Below are 21,076 nucleotides of genomic sequence, written 5' to 3' on the forward strand. Positions count from 1 at the left end.
GTGAAATTGCATGTGAATCGGCAAGACCGAAGAGTTCAAGGGCGATTTCACTGTTTTATATGATTTGACTGTAACTAACCACAAACATGGATATAATAAAATGATGCATGGAAAAGAAACTGTCGACAGTCTCAGTGAGTTTAATTCATACATGTATAGTTCGAGTGTTGTAGTTTTATGATGCAAGTTTAGCACTGCTGCAGTTCATTTTACAGTGCATTATGTTGACTATTAGGGACAAGAAAATGTATTAGCCTATTTGTCAAATTCGGATGACGTTTTAGTAATTGATGACAGTATGAGTGAGTTTAATTTGTAGATTGATCGATCGTTAATCTAGTAAATTATTTAATCCCTGAACACTGCTGTGTGTAATATAAAAACACTCTCCCAACAGCATACTGTTTCTTTTGAGCCTAATTCCTTGTCAAATTAAAATGATATAGTTGTATAATATCACTTGTGGTGGTGTTTTGTATAGATGTGGCCAGACGAGCAGTCTTGCCTCATTCGCGCCGCGGGACCTCTCGCGCGTAAACGCGTCTTTACAACACTGAAATCACTCGCGCCAGACGCTCTATTCGCGTTTGGTGTGAACGCACCTTAACAATAACATTAGAGCGACAGCACTACCAACGCCCACAAGCGACTAGCGACATACAGCGACAAAATCTGACAAGTTAAAACAAAATGACCTTTTCAGCTCATCATGAACCTGAACATGGGAGGCCCCTGAATTTGGGAGGCCCCTGGGCTTCAGCCCAGGTAAGCCCGTGCATTAAGGCGGCCTTGGCGAGGATTTTCAGTCAGGATTTAGACCGTACCATAGTACTGAGACTGCTCTCATTAGAGTCACAAATGATTTGCTTCTATCATCCGATCGTGGTTGTATCTCGCTATTAGTGTTACTCGATCTTAGTGCTGCATTTGATACTATTGATCACAACATTCTTTTAAATAGACTTGAAAATTATTTTGGCATTAGTGGAATTGCATTAGCATGTTTTAAATCATACTTATCTGACCGTTATCAGTTTTTAGCAGTAAATGAAGAGATGTCTCATCGATCACAAGTTCAGTATGGCGTACCACAAGGCTCAGTACTAGGACCATTGCTTTTCACTCTGTACATGCTACCCTTGGGAGATATCATTAGGAAGCATGGAATTAGTTTTCACTGTTATGCTGATGATACTCAGCTCTATATTTCTTCATGCCCTGACGAAACTTACCAATTCACAAAATTAATGGAATGCATAGGTGATATAAAAAATTGGATGACTAGTAATTTCCTACAACTTAATTCAGAAAAAACAGTGATTAAAAAAAAAAAAAAAAAAAAAAAAAAAGGAATGTCTCTGAAGTAGCCTAACGTTACCCATGTAATCGTCCCTCAGGCACTACTCAGCAATGTTTTGATTGTAGAATCGTTCAGCAGCCTCGGGGGAGTCGAAGTAGTGCTACGAACCGTTGTATGACACACGAAGCTTTGCCGGGTAAATCATGCCGAAACGAACACCGCGTTAATACAGTAGACCCTTGACGTTGTTGAACGAGGCTCTTTTTTTAGCCACCGAAGCGCAGAAGTCTTCATAGAATTTGATTCTATGTCCCTTGTACAGAATCTCTTTTGTGGCCCTCGCCCACTTGAGCACAGCTTCCTTCTCAATGTAACGGTGAAATCGCACTATAACAGGACGTGGATTTTGGCCTTGGCGAGGTTTAGGTCTCAGGCTACGATGGGCTCTGTCAAGCTCCGGTGAAGTAGAAAGGACGTCGCCGAGAACTTCTGAAAAAAAGTCTGTCATAAACTGCCTAGGGTCCTTTCCTTCAATATCCTCCGGGAGGCCAACCACTCGGATATTCTGTCGTTTAGACTGCGAGACAAGGTCCTCAACGTTAGCTCTTAAAGCGCCGTTCTCCTCCGTTACCGACGTCACCTTCGACTGAAGATTCGAGACCTCCTGTTCAAGTTGGGTTATCCTGTCACTGTGATCGGAGAGACTGGTCTCCATGTGAGTGATAGTAGAGGCCTGGGTAGCCAGTGTAGACCCAATAGAGGAAATAGACGAACGAAAGGACTCAAGTGACAAATTCAGCAGCGCAGTAAGTTCACCAGTTATATTTTTCCTTAGTTTCTCGAGTTCGCTAACCAACTTGTCAGCGGGGTTAGAGCGTCATCTGCCATGTTGCCGCTGTCAGGGCCAAGATGAGACGCCTTGGTCTGGGCATTGATTTTACCGCCAGCTCGTGCACCTTTGCTCATTAGGAACAGATTACCGGATCCAAAATTGACCCGTTTAAAGTAAATTGATAAAAAATAAAGTAAACTGATCACAAATAAAGTGTTATGGAAATGAAATACGAAAATTATATCAGAGCACTGACACCACGCGTCTCTCCACTACATGGCAAAACCGGAAGTCTCAAAACAGTGATTCTAATTATTGAACAAAAAACATCTTCACGTATTAATCTAGAATACTGTCTAACACTTGATGGCTGCTCTGTCAAGTCTTCGTCGTCGGTTAGGAACCTGGGTGTGCTCTTTGATAGAAAACTTTCATTTGAAAGTCATGTGTCTAGTATCTGTAAAACCGCATGTTTCCATCTTAAAAAATATATCTAAATTATGTCATATGCTCTCATTGACCAATGTGGAACAATTAGTCCATGCGTTCATGACATCAAGGCTAGATTATTGTAATGCTATTATGGGTGGTTGCCCTGCACGCGTAATAAACAAATTACAGCTGGTCCAAAACGCAGCAGCTCGAGTTCTTACTAGAACCAGGAAGTATGACCATATTAGCCCAATTCTGTTAACACTGCATTGGCTCCCGATTAAACATCGTATACATTTTTAAATATTGCTGATTACTTACAAAGCACTAAATGGTTTAGCTCAGCAGTACTTGAGCGAGCTCTTAACGCATTATAGTCCTTCACGTCTATTGCGATCTCAAAATTCCGGCCAGTTGATATCAAAATCGACTGCTGGCGGTAGATCCTTTTCCTATTTAGCACCAAAACTTTGGAACAGTCTCCCTAACATTGTCCGGGAAGCAGACACACTCTGTCAGTTCAAAGCTAGACTAAAAACACATCTCTTTGACCTAGCATACACATAACACATTATAGACTTGTATAATTCAATGTTAGGCTGCATAGATTAGGTTAGCCGGAACCGGGAACACTTCCCATAAATCCTGATGTACTTGTTACGTCATAAGAAGAATGGCGTCCATGCTAATATTAGTCTCTCTGTTTGTCCCGAGGTTTACTGCAGTCCACCGGATCCAGGCCGTATCCAGATCTGATGAAGGACCTGCGCCTGGACACAAAGACAGCGCAGTCCTGAAATGTCAACTAGTATCTCCCCTGTGAAGGCCTCCCTCCCCTCCCTTTACCTCTCTACAGATAAAGTGTTGTCGGGATAATTCCGGTTCGCGTGGCTACACGGAACCGATAAAAATGCTGTATTATACATTTTAAGGCCAGACAAGTAGTTTGTTGAGGGTTGGTTTGTAGGGAAGGACTACACACCTGTGAACATATATTCAAACGCGCATACCTATAGACTGAACTCGTAATATGCATGTGCACGCCATCAGCGTTCTCACTGGTTCGCGTTTTTGAAATTTGCGCAGAAAGAATTGTTATGGAATAATTTATATTTTCTTTGTATTTTATTTTCAATGATTTAACAAATGAAATGCCATACATTTATTTGGCTGTATTTTGAGTTTCTTTATACAGCTGGAAGGTGTGTGTGAGACTTCAGAGGTGTAAAGATTCCCGGGGTTAGGGGAGCCACAGGGGTTCCTCTGTTTTCGTTTGTTTAGTGGGGGCTGTAAAAGATAGCTTTTGGAAAGAACACTATAAAGAAGCTGGCCCACCTCTGCTCTGAGTCTCACTCCGCCTGCAGCTGGTCTGTGGATGGATTGGGAACATTTCTTGCAAGAAATAAATATCTTTTAAGGACAATTTGAATCCTAATGTCTTTTATGCTGTGATGCTGTTATTGTTAATTATTGTTTTGCTTTTACAATTGGTGTCAGAATGGGACTCCTTGAGGTTTTCTTCTGGTCCTGACAGCGGATTTGACGAACTGATCATCTCAAAGCACAGGCTTTGATCTTACCTCGCCGAATTTAAGAGAGAAGAGCCAAAGCTGCTATCAGGGCCAGGGAGAAACATCACTGGATTCAGAAAGAACTCGCAGCAGTAAAAGCATCTCGGGTAAGAGACAGTTAAATTATTAAATTTTTTGTCGGGTGTAAATTGATATAACTGTGAATGAACCATAGTGGCTGGAACTATCTCTTTGGTACGGGCAGAGAAGGTTTTCGAGGGGGAGATTGTAACAAGCAGGGCTCTAAAGTGTAGCATAGGGCCCTGTCAAGTCAATTTTATGCCGAAAACTAGCTCGTAGGTGGACGGAAGAGCCACAGCTGATTAAGTAAGTGCACTGTAAAAAAAAACTGTAAATTTACAGGAAACTGTCTGTATTTTTTACAGAATTTTGCCGTTTTGTCATTATACAGTGAATACCTGTTATTTTACAGATATTTGTTGTAATTTAAAGATCCACTATTAAATTTACAGGTAATTGCTTTTATTGTGGTTTTACATTAATTTAACGTTTTTTAAAGGAAATTATCTGTAATTTTATAGGGTTATGTGTAATTTTACATAAAAAATTAAGTAATATTTTACAGATTATTTCTGTGGAATTAGAAAACAAAGAAAATAAGGTATAACTGCAGAAATCAGCAGTCACTTAACATGTTTTCCTTAAAGATTATTAAGCATGTGGGGGTTAAAGTGAGTTTTAAGATTTGTCCACACATTAGGCAGGCCTATTTAATTATTTATAATCTTTTAATTTTGTCTTGCAAATAGATGTTCATTTTGATCATCATTTGTATTTGCCCGTAAATTTCATTTAGGCCTATATTTTATGTCTTTTATGAATCGTTTTTCCAAATCTGCGTTGCTGCACATTGCGTGGCTTTGTGTGCGTTTGAATGTGTGTGTGTGCCCGCGCGCGCGGCCGCGCGCAGATTCAAATTATCCGCCATTACGTTTCGTTGCTTAGTCCCGCCCAGCCCACAACGGTTAGCTACAAATCTGTCTCTGTCGTCGATCTGTGTCAAGGGCAAGCGGGAGATTTGAATTCAGAGCTATAATCGTATTCGACAGAAGCAGCCGTGAGCAGGAGCGCTGCTGAACACATATTAGTTGTAGTCTGGTGTCAGTCATTCCGGAAATAACGCGCCCTTTTTCAGTGAGCCTGGTTCGTCACAGCAGACCTCATCCCGACCGATCAACGGCTGAGGTAAGAGTCTAATACTACATGTAAATGATATTTTATATTACATTTGTGTTAAGTGGTTAGACTGTTTCCATGCTAACGTTAGCATTCTTAAATTATGTTCAGTCATAACTGGCGTCGAGGGCAAAACACAAATGCAGCATGGGTCTTTTCAATTATCGATCTGTGTTAAGAAAGATCAGTTGAACCCACTCTAACTTACTTGTTAACTTATAGACCTAAAACAATCTTTAGTAGACTTGTTATTCATATTAAAGTCCATAATTGTGTATAAAATCTTCGTTATGATAGTCAGTAACAGTAAACCAATCTCTTAAATGGCGGGACATTTTGAAACCATGTCTGGAAGCTGAAAACTTTATTTTTCACTTTTTTTTTTTTTTTTTTTGTAAATTTTTTTTTAACTTTATTTTATTATAGTAAAATTGTAGTAAACACGTTTTTAGCTGATTTTTTTTACCATTGTAATAGCCACAGTTTTACTAAAAATAGGCCTACTGTGTTTCTTTTGTTTATTTCGTAATAGTTAACATGACTAACTTTATTAAGACCGTTAAGAAATCGAAATACTGTCTGTAACTTAACGTACTTGTTGATGATACAGGAAAGCCTAGAACAGGAAGACTAGAATATGAATACAACATGATGAACCCCTAGGTGTATCTAGGTCTAGGTCACAGTAAATCATATTCATTTAATGTTACTTTCTATAAATGTAACTTAGCTAAAATCACATGGCAGCTCAAAATATTACTGCTGGCCTTTCCAGCTCAGCTTCAAGATCATAGTCAGTTGAGTTTTTGCATTGTCCCAATGGAACATATTCTGACATGTGTAAATCTAAGACTGAGTTTTAAAATAACTTGTGTGTGTGTGTGATTTCAGGTCACGTGGAAAGCAGATGATCATGGCAAACAAGGTATGGGAAGAATTCATTAAAACATAAAAATCATAATGGTTCTGATTCCATATGTTCATAACAGTCTTCTGATTCCATATGATTGCACTAAAAGTATGCACAAGGTTTGGATTTGCTACAGCAAGATTACGATTGTGTTAGATTCCACCCATCTTTCTTTCTTTTTTTTTAACTAGGCTCTGTCATTTAGAAACATGACTTTTCCTATCACTAATATCTTAATGACACATATCTCTACCTTTTAATCCAGCCAGATGATCTGACGGTTGCTGCTCGCATCTCAACCTACCTGATGGAAAATTCTTGCTGGATGAATGACCTTCACCTTCAATCAGCCTTGCCAAGACAGAACTGCTTATGGTTCAACTTTCAGCCAAAACATACTTGCTGTGATCCTGCTGATTTGCCTTATCATTAGGAGGATCAGGCCCTTCCTATCGGAGCTACACAACTCTCTTGTTCTATCCAGACTGGGCTATTGTAATGCTCTCCTGGCAGCTCTTCCAGTATCAGTCAAACCTCTGCAACTGATCCAGATGCTGCAGCAAGAGTTGTCTTTAAAGGTAGCCCTATGCCTAAACTCACTGCTTCAGATCTATGTGTCCTCCAGAAGCATGTGTTCTGCAAGTGAACGGCGCCTTGTGGTGCCATCATCCCAAAGAGACACAAAACCACTTTCACTGACATTTACCTGGACTGTTTCCTGGTGGTGGAATGACCGGCGCAACTCAACACATTTTCAAGAAACTGCTAAAGATCCATCTTTTTCATAAACTCTTCACCCAATAATACTATATCTTTGTAAAAAAAATAAAAACCTTGCTATGTGTACTGTGCGACTAACTGGGACTTGTCACTGCACTTGTTGCTTTTTATTATCTTTAATTATTATCTTAATTGGTTAGTCACTTTGGATAAAATGTAATTGTAAATGTTAAAATAAGTTATACTGTAAAGGTATACAGTAATTGCTTTTTATTGTGGATATATTTACATGTTCTAAATTATATACTAAGCATCTTTTTCCTATCAATCACTTATCTTGATGTTTAGTGTTTGTTCAATTACTAATACTGTAAATATGCAGGTATTCTGTACTCATACATTTAGTTAATTTAAAAGAAATTGACTGTACATTTGCTATTATTAAGAACTTAATTAGAGATGTTGTGAAATTGGATCGGTACAAATAAAAATAAAAACTGTAAATTTACAAACATTTGTATTTGAATTTATGTACTTGTGTGCATTTTTTATACATAATTTCATTGTTATTTTACACAGAAAAACTATATTAAAAGAAAATTACTGTAGATAGACAGCATTATTATATAAAATAATTGTATAAAACCTTAAATTTACAGTATTTAATTGTTTTAAAGGTGTATATGACTTTTTTTAAACGTTAAAAATCCCAATAATTACATAAGATTTTATGTAATATTAAAGATATAATCTGTTATTTAATTATGGAAAATTACTGTATTTTAACAAGATTGTTTTTTGCCGTTATTTTACGGTAATTTTCTGGCGCCCCAGCTGCCGGAATAATACCGTTTTTTAACAGTTTTTTTTTTTACAGTGTGGACGGAAGAGCCACAGCTGATTAAGTAAGTGGACGGAAGAGCCACAGCTGATTAAAGCATATTTGCTACCCTTGCCGATTTGAGTTGACAAAATCGGATCTGTGAAGAGACGTCTCACAGATTATTAGACGTGCGTCAATTTTGTAAATCCTGGGAGATAGAAATCAGCCAATATGGGGTCATCTCAAAGCAAGCTTGAACAAAATTTTAATACACCGGTTTTCTGTAAAATGGGGAAAAATTACGGCCAGAAATGCATGCAAGAAATTGGGAAACGGATAATTGTTAAACAAAAGGTTGTTGTAGTCGTGTTCAGCATGTAAAACTGTGAACAGACAGTAGTTTGTTGAACTGAAGAAGATAGAAGAAAACGAAAATAAATGCAGAAAGGAACTGGCATGTAGGGGAAGATAGAATGTTTTTCCTGATGGAAATTACAAACAGTGAATTGTTGGATTGAACAGATACAGAAGGAACTGGCATGTAGGGGAAGATAAAATTCATATTTATGAACGCCTGATTAAGTCAAATTAAGTTGAAATGGTATGAAAAGTGAGTTTTAGATAAAAATAAGGCATTGAGTATGATTAACAGGGATTAACATGATATAAAGATAAGGAATGTTTCATTAAGCAGAACGGGAAAAATTCTATATTTTAGAGATAAAATAATTATTGAAATGATGTTTATTTTGACAACCATTGTCTTTTGAACCTAAAGGGTCCAGCTATGCTAGGAGTATAGCAACAGCGCTTGCTTGTTCATCCCAGCTTCTGGATGTTAAATGTATACTTGTTTTTGTAATCAGTGTTGTTGATGATAATATCAAATTAGAAATGTCCAAAGATTGGATATTTTGTTGATATTAAGCCATTTAAGGAAAATATATTGTTTTATAAAGGAAATTATGGGTTGGAGATAATTTCCCTAGACACGTGTGACTAAAGTTAATCAGAAACTTTGTGAAACTCGCTTAGAATATTTAGATTTTCCGTGTTGCTTATGAAAATTAATGTTCTGCCAATAATAATGATGTGAATGTGCTTTATTGTATTAATGTTATGAAAACAAGAGTATTGAAGAATAGATTGCCATATTTTTATAACAAGAGTTGAAGGTGCAAGCGGCTAGGATAGCTGTCTGTGTAATTTAGAGACTGAGAACAAGATTTGAAGAATTTTGTGGTTTCTGTGAAACAGTAGAGATAAGTGGGACTGGGGAATAATGATAATATTAAGTTGAATCTGCAAACTAACCATTTGATAGAAGAATAAGCTATCAAATCAGTGTTAATGAAATTAATGACATGCTTAATTTCTTTATACTATATGAAGAGTAACTGAATAGTCCTGATACAAAAGAGAGCAAATGCTGTAAGCAGCTCTGCTCTGAAGCTCTCAGTTTAAAGAGATTTGCAGATTATGTTTTTGTAAAAGTTTGATTCTGATTGGAAAGATAAACAGTAACTTGACTGGCTCCAAACAAAGAAAGTGCCAAAATAACACAAATTTAAAGAAAAGTCTGTGTTAATATGGGTTAGAAAGTAAATCAATGTTAATATGATGAAGATTATGATTCGGCTATTGTAATTGAATTTGCAGCTGGGACAGTGGGATAAAATACAGAGAACTGCTAATCAGTGGCTCTGTTTGCATTTTCCTGAATAAGAACACACTGCTTCAGGGGTGTGAAGTAAGCTGGAGCTGTTAGAAAGATCAGAGTGATAAGACTGTAGGCAGAATAACAGAGAGTGTTTTATTGCGGTCAGGGGGGTCATTCAGTGACTGTAAAATGCCCACTGAATGACTGTAAAAGTAAATGAGGGAGAAAAGAAAGTTGATAGATAAACTTTTGAAAGTTGTTAAGAAGATTGAAAGATATTAAGTGTAAGGAATTCCTTTTGAAAGGAAAGAACTATAAAAAGTACCGGTTGACGTAAAATTACAGATGAGCTAAATGAGTTGCAAAATATTTTAAAAGTACCAGTCACTAAAAGGATGATTGTGTTTTGAATGAAACGCTTTGATAAGGTTTTAGATGATATAGAGAGACAAATCTAACGAATGATTTATAGTGATAATCATAAAATGTATGACAAGTAGAGAGCGCAGCCTCAAAAGTTAGTATGAATCATAGAAGCAGATTGATAAACTCCTAGAGAAAACATTGAAGTCGGGTATTAAATTATGGTAATTGAAAACCTGACAACTAAAATTGAAATGAAATTTGAAACGTTATTAAGAACTAGAATATTATTATTTCTTTAAGATAAAATAAGCAGAAGCAGTGTTACAGGATTAACAGTTGCTAAATGTAAAATGTGTAAGAAGGCATTGGATTAAACAAAAGCTTGTTAATGTTGATTTTAAAAGATAAGCTTGTGATTTGGCCAAAACAGGTTTGCTTATCTGAATTTGGTATGCTGTAACTGAAACTGCCACAGTTTCAGTGCAACAGAGACTCATTCTGGGTGGAAATTTGTAATGTCTAAATTACAATACATGTAATTTATGGAAAAGATGCCTTAAGATGGGCTAGAGTAGATAAAAGATGGTAGATAAAGTCTGAAGTTAAAAGTTTATGAGAATGCAGTGTATCAGTCCTGAATGCCTCAAGAGTCTCTCTCTCATTCAATGTCAGCTGAAAGCTGTTGCCTGAGCCTGTGTAAAGCACAGTGTTTCAGTTGAAAATCATAGATATGGAAAAGCTCAAACAAATCATGCTATAGGCAGTTCAGATTTGATAAATTTAGAGGACAATTTGTAAATGTTTTAGAAATAAATCTGAATGATTTAAAGTAAGTCTTTAAAATAATAATGCAGACCTTAAATGATAGAAGTGACATTGTTGACTAGTTTATTTTAGGACCACTTGATATTAGTCTGATGTCTGATATTAACCTCCACCATGAAACAGGGCCGATGGCTCCGGCTACAGAAGTAACAGTACACTGAATGTCAATATTGAATGTTCCAAGTGGATATGATGGTTCTTGGTTACCTCGTATATAAAAAAAAAAATAAAAAAAAAATAAAATACATTTCATTATCACAAACTATGATAATTTTGCTCAAGTGAAGTAGAGCCATAACTCAGTGTGCAGGAGGCGTAGATCCTGAAGACGGGTAAGATTCTCTGATGGCCATAAGGGAACAACCTAAGCCAGGGGCTATGCCGCCACTGGGGCACCTGCCCACCAGGTTTCGGGAGGTGTTATCTACGAAAAGGGAGTGGTTGTGATGCTACTTGGGGCCAAGAGCATCAAAGAGGGGTCTATAAGCTGTTCCCTACAACTTCCACTCCAATATATATATATATATATATCAAAATGTTCCTTCACTTAAAAGAGCTTAATTGTCATATAGAGACAATTACATCCAATCTCAGTAATATGTAAATAGTATCACAGAGCGCAACCAACAACCATCTTGATTACAGGGACTTCGAATAGCTTGTCACCTTAAACATTTGACCGTTCTGTTTTAACAGAAGATCAAAGATGTGACATAAAGAACATGATGTTGGTTGCCTTATGGGCAAGGGAAAATGTTTGATATTGAACTAGTTTTAACTTCTGAAGGTCGTTAGACATGGTGGTGGCTAAAGATGAGGACAGCTTGTGATGAGTCAAGAGAAATTTCTGAAAAACGAAGGTTAGGTGAATTGAGTATTTAAACTAAAAATAACCTTAAAAAAAAGATCATAGCATAATGTATTTTAGATTGTTGTAATGGTTCTAATTTGAGTCAAACATTTGTATTTTGACATTTGTGAACCATTAAGGGTTGACTATGACTATGATTATTTTAGTTACAGTTCTAGGAGGCTGTTGAAAAGATTATTTGCTTATAGTGAGAGAGAAAGAGACTGTTTGAGTGGAGGAAGGGATGGTACTCTATCTGTCTTTCTGTTATCAGTCAGCCAAAGAAAGCTGAAGCAAAGTAAGATAATGAACCCAAACAATCCAGCTGACTTTTCTAAAATCAAATGAATAATGAACAGACATGCTTTGAAACTGGTTAAGAGGCCATAAATAAAAACATTAGATAAAAGATATAGGAAAATGTAAGGTTAAAATGTCATTTAAAATTTAAATCTTTTTAGAGAAAATAATAGAAATATGAAATATTTATAGAAATATGAGCGGTTCATAGTCAGGGATGAGTGTGAGTGTTAATTCATGTATTGTAAAAAGGGGGAGATTGTTATTCGACTGACGTTGACGAAGTGTGGAAACCACAACCTGACCTGACCAATTGATGACCTGGAGAATGTTTGTAGATGACTGAATTGCGAGACCAACAACAGGCCTGAAAAGCAGGATACGCTGTGAGACTCAGGGCCGCTGCCTTAAAACAATTTGATAAGAAGATGAAATTGTGGCTTTAAGTAATATTTTTGTTTAAGAGGCAAAGAAAGATGTCTAAAGGAAATTTGGCTGAAGGACAATGTTTGGGTTAGCAAACTTTATCCAAACAAATGTTACCAAATAAATATGAACAAATATTGCAGTTTTCCTGTAGCTCAAACATTAGAGTTTGACACCTGTAACGCCAAGGTCATGGGTTTGATTTCCGAGGGAAAGCAAGAACTGATAAGAATGTAAATGTGTATCTTGAAATGTAAGTCGCTTTGGATAAAAGCGTCTGATAAATGTAAGAGAATCTTATTATGTTAAATTGATGCACAAGATGAGATCTCGTGCATCAAGAGGAGGATGATAACAGTTGCCAAATATGGTTTACTAAGGGGGTCACATTTGCTGAAAGCATTTGCACAGGTGGGAAGATAAATGTTGGAAGGACACTGGGTTTAATTGGGTAAAAGCCCTGCAAGAAGTCATTTTTCCCCCGAACAAAATTGCTGTGTGCATTGTTTGTATTTTTAAGTGTGCTAATAACAAGAATTGTTTCGACAGGAAACGCCAGGGCAGATGCGGCAGCACAGCAGACAAAAGAAAACTATGTGACAATAACCTCAACATTTGTTTTTCTTTACAGAAGATGCAGACTTTTGCGCACATGGCATGAGCAAAGACACACACACACACATGAATAAATGGTCAGATAAGAGCCTTTCAACTCTTCAGAGGGGTCAGAAGGACAGGAAAGCCCAGGGGGTCAAAAGGACCATTTGCATTTAGGAAAGCCCCAGGGGGTTAGAAGGACCTTTTGTCTAAAACCAGCTGATCTTGTCATACAGGAGTGAACGGGCAGGGCAGACTGTGCCCAGTGAAAACAATGACTATAGATGAATTTGACTAGTAATCCGGGCCTGGGTCATTATTGTGGCAGAAAGATGCCACACCTTGCGCAGCGCATAACTTAACATTTTTATTTTTCAGGATGTCAGAACGGATTGCATCAAACAGAACTGATTCTGTTCCAAATGTATACATATTGTCTGGCTAACATGAGCAAAGTGAAGAAACAGTGCCTAACACTGTGCAATGCCTAACTTAAAATATTCATGTTGCAGGATGTCAGGATGTTTTGAACCAAACAGAACTGATTCTGTATTGTTTTGTTAACATGAGCAACGTGGTTTGAGTGTTTTTCAGGGGAAAAGGACCCTGAGTGCTATTCAGTGAGAAAGAAATTATCCAGTGATATGTTTCAGGTTGAAAATTCCACAGGTCACACCAAAAGGGACGACAAGACAAGCGGTCACTAACAAAATCACTTAAGGTCTGCATTCACAGGTGACAGCAGACAGTAAATGACTCATTCCAGTGGGGGTGCGATCGTGATCTAAGGGAAAACCTTGTAAGGATTTGAAAATGATTGAAGAGTGTTAGACCTGGATCCAAGCATCTTACCTTAAACTAAACCAACCAACATCAGCAACCCCACACGCCAACGCGAAGAATAAAGCGAGAGATCAAGGATATGTGCTAGAAACATTCCTCTCTTGCCCACGCTGGAAAGACCATTTCAACGATGCGCAAAGTGTCAAAATGGTGAAGATGGAACGTCCATGGGGCAACGAGATGATCAACACCTCTGGAGAAAGATGTGGACCAACTGATGGTTTAAGTTTAGCAGAAGAATATGTTTTGTGATGATTTTGATGATTGTATTTGATTGAATCAAACGAGGTATTGATTTGTTTGGTGCAAATGTAGAAAATCTATTAACTGATGTGTAATAAGCTATGAAAGACCATTTTGAACAACTACATTGGTTAGAAGGATGCAGGGTTTGAAATGAGGGATTTTTATTCTACTTTTAATCTTTGAATTTTATTGGTAAACATTTTTATTCAAATCAACCAGGGGTGTTAAATTGATATGGTTTTCCTACTATGACAATCTATACTATTTCTTGTTTATACTGGAGTGACTGAGGGTCCGATTTATCGGGAAATACGGTAACAGTGCTTATCCATTTAGCCCGGCTTCAGATAAAATGTTTACTTGCTTGCTATAAAGTTTTTATTTTTATTTTATTTTTCTTATTTCTTTCAAGGTTCAAGTAGAGTGATATGAAAGGTAACTGTGATGTAAAGACTTGAAACAACTCATCATTTATGGGTTTGATATAGAATTAGAAACAAGCGTGTTTTTAAGTTGTTATAATCAAAACTAATGTTAATGAAAACAAATCGTTTATCAGAGAATGATAAAGAGGAGGAATTGTTATGGAAAAATTTATATTTTCTTTGTATTTTATTTTCAATGATTTAACAAATGAAATGCCATACATTTATTTGGCTTTATTTTGAGTTTCTTTATACAGCTGGAAGGTGTGTGTGAGACTTCAGAGGTGTAAAGATTCCCGGGGTTAGGGGAGCCACAGGGGTTCCTCTGTTTTCGTTTGTTTAGTGGGGGCTGTAAAAGATAGCTTTTGGAAAGAACACTATAAAGAAGCTGGCCCACCTCTGCTCTGAGTCTCACTCCGCCTGCAGCTGGTCTGTGGATGGATTGGGAAAATTTCTTGAAATAAATAAATATCTTTTAAGGACAATTTGAATCCTAATGTCTCTTATGCTGTGATGCTGTTATTGTTAATTTTTGTTTTGCTTTTACAGAACTTAAAGAGTTTTCTGTTAAAACGGTGTTGTGTTAGCGGCCCCTAAGTTAATAACTAATGATCGTTGCGACGGAAGTGAATCAATCAAATTAACTTTAGCTGGACAATAACTTTATTCTAGAGCTGCTATAAAGCCAAAACAATCTCTGTTACTTTAATTTCCTATTATCAATGTAAAGCCGCTTTGGAACAATCAACATTGTTAAAAGCGCTATATAAATGAAGATGACTTGACTTGACTGAAACAACAGTTCGGCCTTTACTACAGTGAGGATTTCAGTTAATTTGTTTGGGTCAGAGACATAGGCGGTGAAATTATCATTGTGATGGTCATCTTCCCGCAGTGGGTACATGACTCATCCACAGAATCAACCTCAGTGTGCTTTAAGCCCAGACACATTAGGCAGCGATCGTGACTGTCAGTGCTTCCTTACATACCCGCTTCAGATGGTGCGTAATACAAATCTTGCACGCCAATATGATGACTCATTAGTTTACAATCGAAGGTAATTGGGCTCTCAGGTGAGTTCCTCAATTCTTCAGTTCAGTTCTGACGTAACGTCGAACGTGACTGACTGATAGGGAACTGAATATACAGAAATATATCCATCATGATAATCTCCCCATGACAACTAGACCTAGTCTTTTTTTTTTTCAGATATCAAATGTTTATCAGATTATCTTTAAACCTACTTCTCCTTTGCTTTTCTACAGCTATATTTTCACGTGACAACTTCAGTCTATATAGCTAACAGAGGTTCATAGGGTGCAAAGGTTTTACAGTTTTATTATACAGGAGGCATCAAAGCAGGTTAAATTTGAAATACATGTTTAATGGCTTTCATTGTTGCTTCTGAATGAAAAAAATAAACAAATGCAATCATGGAAAAACAAACTTAAGAGGAAAGTGAAGGCAATACATGTCAAAAACGTAGAACGTTTTATGGCATCTATTCCTCATATGCATTATAATGAAAGGAGAAGTGAAACTTACAAAATCAAATCAATGCGCACCATTTTCTCATTCCTGTTAGAAGCACTATTCTTGCCATAATAAATGTTTCCAATGAAAGGTATCCTACCATAAAATAATTGAAGAAAGTTAACTATCATTGAAAACTACTTCATTACTGCATGTTAAAATGAGACTACCTTGTCTCTCGAAAAGAAACCCAGTAAACCAAAGTTACTTTCACAATCTTTGCATGAAGCAGAAACCACAAACAGGAAGTTCGTTGAGAAATCTCCTTTCATTTTGAGCTTGCCACTGCATTTGCAGTACATCATCAGCTAAAAATCATGTTTCCCTTCATACCTAAACATTTTATATGGAGTAATCTAGACTTCTTTGTTGACTTTGTCCTGGTAATCCTTTCCAGCCTTTGTACACTTGTGTCTTTGTATTTAAAAGCTTATAAAACAGGTACTTCTAAAGCAGAGCCCAACTTTTCTTACAAACCCTCCAAAATACTTTTAGATTGAATCAAAACAGATACCTCAGATACTTCAGAGTTATTGCACTGACATAATAATCGTAATTTTTTAAGAAAAACAGAAGTAAACATATTATGATTATGGCACAATGACTGTAAAATAAAAAAAAAACAATTCCAAAATACATTATAAATGTAAATACATAACTTATACTTACGTTTAAGTTACTTTATCTTGTCAAAACTGGCAAAAACCCTATTCAGTCTGACACAGGAATGTGAAAACAGCTAGTCTCAGTCAGGGGCGAGGCCAGACATGTTCAAGGGGCTGGGCCTTAATAAAACAGGGAGGGCAAAGTGTAGAGTATGAAAACTGCACGGCAAATTACCAGGAAAACATATAACAGCACTGTTTAAAGTTCAAAGTTTCAAAACATCAAACAACAACAAACGACCTATAAAAACTATACTGTAAAAAAAATTCCACTTATTTCAACTTAACTTAAGTTCTGTTGCTTTTTTAAATTGAGTATAATTGATTGGCTGTACAAATAATTTTCAACTTAAAGGGATAGTTCACCCACAAATGAAAATTCTGTCATCATTTACTCACCCTCAAGTTGTTTCAAACCTGTATGAATTTCTTTTTTCTGTTGAACACAAAAGAAGATATTTTGAAAAATGTCGGTAACCAAACAGTTGATGGACCCCAATGACTTCCATAGTAGGAAAAAAAAAATACTATGGAAGTCAATGGGGTCCATCAACTGTTTGGTTAGCGACATTTTTCAAAATATCTTCTTTTGTGTTCAACAGAAAAAAGAAATTCATACAGGTTTGAAACAACTTGAGGGTGAGTAAATGATGACAGAATTTTCATTTTTGGGTGAACTATCCCTTTAAATTAAATTAAAACTAACTTTAAAAGAAAGTGGAAATTGCTTAAATTATTTGTGAAATTAAAGTAATGTAAAAACATATGACCAGTGTTGGGTAAGTAATTAGTTATAGTTACTAGTTACTTCTCACAAAAAGTAACTGAGTTAGAAACTAAACTACATCATTACAAAAGTAAACTAATTAAAACTTTGCAGATGATACTAATATGTTACAGAGATTATTCTAATGCTGAAATGTGTAATTTATTTATGAACAAACTATATTATGCTCGGACACATTCGGTCTCTCTCGCGCACTGTCGAACGCGCTCTCGGACACACTCGGGGCTCTATTTTAACGATCTGAAACGCAAGTATCAAGCGTGAAACGCAAGTAACTTTGTGGGCGGATCTCGACGCAAATCTAAAATGGGTTGGTCTGAAGTAGCTTCATTATTCATAGGTGTGGTTTGGGCGTAACGTGAAATAAACCAATCAGAGCGACATCTCACATTCCCTTTAAGAGCAGGCACGCTTGTTCCATGGTGAATTGCTATTATAACGGCGGATTTGCCAGGCGCACGCTAGGAGCGGTTCACAGCCGAGGAGACCGACGTTCTCGTCAGGGCCGTAAAACACAGAGAAGTGACATTGTATGGGGATGGGAGAAACCCACCCAAATTAGCTTCGGTTAAACAGGCGTATAAAAATTTGGGTAAATGTGTAAGCTAGATTTATGCCTATTTTTTCACATCTTCATGGACACAAGAATGATTTCCCTCGTGTGTTAATATTTTTCCTTGTAATAATGTATGGTTTTCTAAAAATGAGAACTGCTGCGTCTGTGTGTAGATGAGATAAGCAAAGTGCATGCGCGTTGTGCACATGCTACATTGATTGGCCAAATTGATACATTGATTGATCGCCCTTAAAATAGCATATGAATAACGTGCGCAACACGGAATTGTTTTCTAAACCTGCAAAATAGCACCAGGGAACCTTTGCGCCGGAATACGCCTCCTCTTTGCGCTGAACCGCCCCCGGGAGCGCAAGTTAATTTCTTAATTTACCGACGTGCGTCTGGGGAGGGAAAAGTCCGCTGTGCGCGGGTGCAAAATAGGAATGATACATGCGTCGGTGTACAAAGTCAATTGCGCTGGGTGCAAGATAGGGCCCTATGTCTCTCTCGCGCACTGTCGACCGCGCTCGCGGCGTTCGCCTCGCTTTTGTCGAGTCCGGCATCGCACAAACACACACACCATAGAAAAAAACGTTGCAGGTCCTATGGTTGAGAGAGAGAGCCTACTCATATGAAAACTGCTTCAGTGAGCTCAATTATAGTAACGCTGTATTTTATTGTCAGTAACGGTAACGGCGTTGTAACGGAGGAAACTGTAATTAGTTTGATTACTCATTACTGAAAAAAATAACGCCGTTAGTAACTTCCTTTTTCTATCAAGTATGTCAGTATAAATATTAGGCCTATTTGAATTTTTTAACTATAAACATTGAGAAAATATTTGTACTTACCTCTACATGTCCTCCTGCAATATTGTTCTGAAACAATGGAACTTCTGGTTAAAAAAGGCTATAGACTCATCATAATCAAGTGTCTCTATCAGTTTGCGTTAAAGGAATCGCCCGGATGCATTGCTAGCCTTATTTTCTTGCAGCAGAACATTATTGGATATCCAATATGGCTTTTGAAAGTATCAACTGATTGATATTTGCTTCGCCATTTTCAAATTCAGCTCCACAAACATGCCTATTACTATTACAAGTTTTACAACCTTGCGTTGTAAAGATAACATCATATCTAACAGAAATTGGCGAATGATAATGTTTCATTTTGACAAGCGTATGATATGCACCTTCAGGGAAAGGGAAAACTAGGAAATCTAAGATTGTCACGGTAAAGGAATTTCCCTTTTGGCTATTCAATATTGCGATATGCTATATTATTGCTATATAAATGTTTCAATGTGGTAAGCAGCTACGAAGATGATGAAGATTCAAAAACAAAACAGGTTTTCCAGACTAGGAGTGTGTGATATTGACTGGGATTTGATCGATAACAATAATTAGATGATAGGTTAAGGACTGCCGTGGACATCTGACTCCCAAAGCTTTTGATATTCTTCATAGTCTGTGCGGTGGTCAGTTTGCAACAGTGGCAGAAATGATCTTTTCCAATAAGTTTGATTTGATTTTTACCTTTTATGGGCATTTTACCTTTATAAAGCTATTTTTTCTAACCCAATTAAATGTGCATCATCTTTTCTGTCAAAATTCTTACATTTACATTTAGGTAGGATAGGTAGACTTTATTAATCCCATACCGGGCAAATTCACTTATTTGAATATTTTTGGCAGCTCCAAAAAAATTAATAAAAAAAGTACGGAAAAACACATTGAATAAAAAAATACCAGATAATAGTAATAGATATAATAAGTGCTACATAGTGTTGTTACTGCAATTAAAGAGCCTAACTATTGTTGGATGGAAGGACCTGCGGTAGCGCTCCTTCTTGCACTGAAGGTACACCAGTCTGTTGCTGAAGGAACTGTTCAGGGACCCCACAGTCTCATGCAGGGGGTGAGAGATGTTGTCTATGATGGAAGTCAGCTTAGCTAATATCCTCCTCTCCCCCACTCCCTCGATGGGGTCCAGAGGACATTCCTGGATAGAGATGGCCCTCTTTACCAGTTTATTAAGTCTCTTTATCTACCTCTCAGTGCTTCCAGCTCCCCAACAGACTACCGCATAAAAGACTGCAGAAGCCACCACGGTGTCGTAGAAAGACTTCAGCAATGACCTGCACACACCAAAGGACCTCAGTCTCCTCAACAAGTGAAGGCGACTTTGGCCCTTCTTGTACAGAACCTCTGTATTGTTAGACCAGTCCAGTTTATTGTTGAGGTGAACACCCAGGAATTTGTATGTTGACACCGTCTCAATGTCCAAACCCTTGATTTTCACCAGAGTAATCTGCGGTGCCTTCCTGCGAAAGTCTATCACCGAGATAGCTGTCTTGCTGGCATTAATGCAAAGGTGGTTTAACAAACACCAGTTGACAAAGTTAGTAATGACCTCCTAGAATTCCTGATCATTCTCTTCTGATACACGCCCAATTATGGCAGTATCATCAGAAAACTTGTGCAGGTGACAGCTGCTTGTGTTGTATCTGAAGTCCGATTTAAAGAAGCAGACTTTTATCCAAAGCGACTTACAAATGAGGGGACCAATAGAAGCAATCAAACCAACAATAAGGCAACAATATGCAAGTGCTGTGCCTAGTCCGCGTTATTCTAGCATAGTACATGTAGCAAGGTTTTAAAAAAAGAGAAAAACGTCATTTGTCAGACAGAAATGGTAGTTATTTTGTAAATGATTTCCTGTTTTATATATTTTTTCTATTTATGTAAATAAATATTTCTGTTGCAACCAACATTAATATGTCCTCCACTCATTTGTCACGGCTTTGAGCTGGTCGTGACAACAGATAACAGTACCTGACCACGGTGTGTCATTTTTTGGGGGTTAAATCTTCTGCTCTGTTTGAGAAAAAAGCAGAGGCTTCTCTACATGATCATCAAAAAGAGAAGCTGGCTGAATTACTGGAGATCTTGTTTTGAATTACATCAAACAATGTTTTGTTTGATGGACATTTGGGCCACACAACTATGGTCAAACATAAGATCGTGGCGGGTACTGCAAAGCCGATCCATCTCGCTCCTTACCATTCTTCTCCGGCGAAAAAGAAGTTAAGGGCAAATTCGAGAGATGTTAAAGGATGGCATAATTGAACCTGCTTTAGACCCATTCAGACCCTGCTCCAGTGATGATTGTGAAAAAAAACATCAGGAGAGCCAAGATTTTGCGTTGATTAT

At 37.3% G+C, this 21,076-nt stretch overlaps 1 protein-coding gene and 1 long non-coding RNA gene across 5 annotated transcripts in view; one reads left to right on the forward strand and one right to left on the reverse strand.

Annotated features, from left to right (window-relative positions):
- LOC309491057 (mixed lineage kinase domain-like protein) overlaps positions 1–16,632 on the reverse strand; it is a 41,631-nt gene extending 24,999 nt beyond the window's left edge. For 3 of the 4 annotated variants that reach the window (XR_014202912.1, XM_082160476.1, XM_082160478.1), the window contains exon 1: positions 16,526–16,632. The gene's annotated coding sequence lies outside the window, so the exon portion shown is untranslated. Of the gene's footprint in view, positions 1–15,868; positions 16,393–16,525 lie in introns of those variants that run through there. The other variant, XM_082160477.1, reaches the window with a different exon arrangement.
- Positions 4,474–6,543, forward strand: LOC309491141. The gene is made up of 3 exons (XR_014202933.1): positions 4,474–5,341; positions 6,224–6,257; positions 6,508–6,543. It is a non-coding gene; the product is annotated as an uncharacterized lncRNA (long non-coding RNA).
- Positions 16,633–21,076: the final 4,444 nt, after the last annotated feature.

The sequence above is a fragment of the Leuciscus leuciscus genome, assembly GCF_965113295.1.
Source record: "Leuciscus leuciscus genome assembly, chromosome: 25".
NCBI lineage: Eukaryota > Metazoa > Chordata > Actinopteri > Cypriniformes > Leuciscidae > Leuciscus > Leuciscus leuciscus.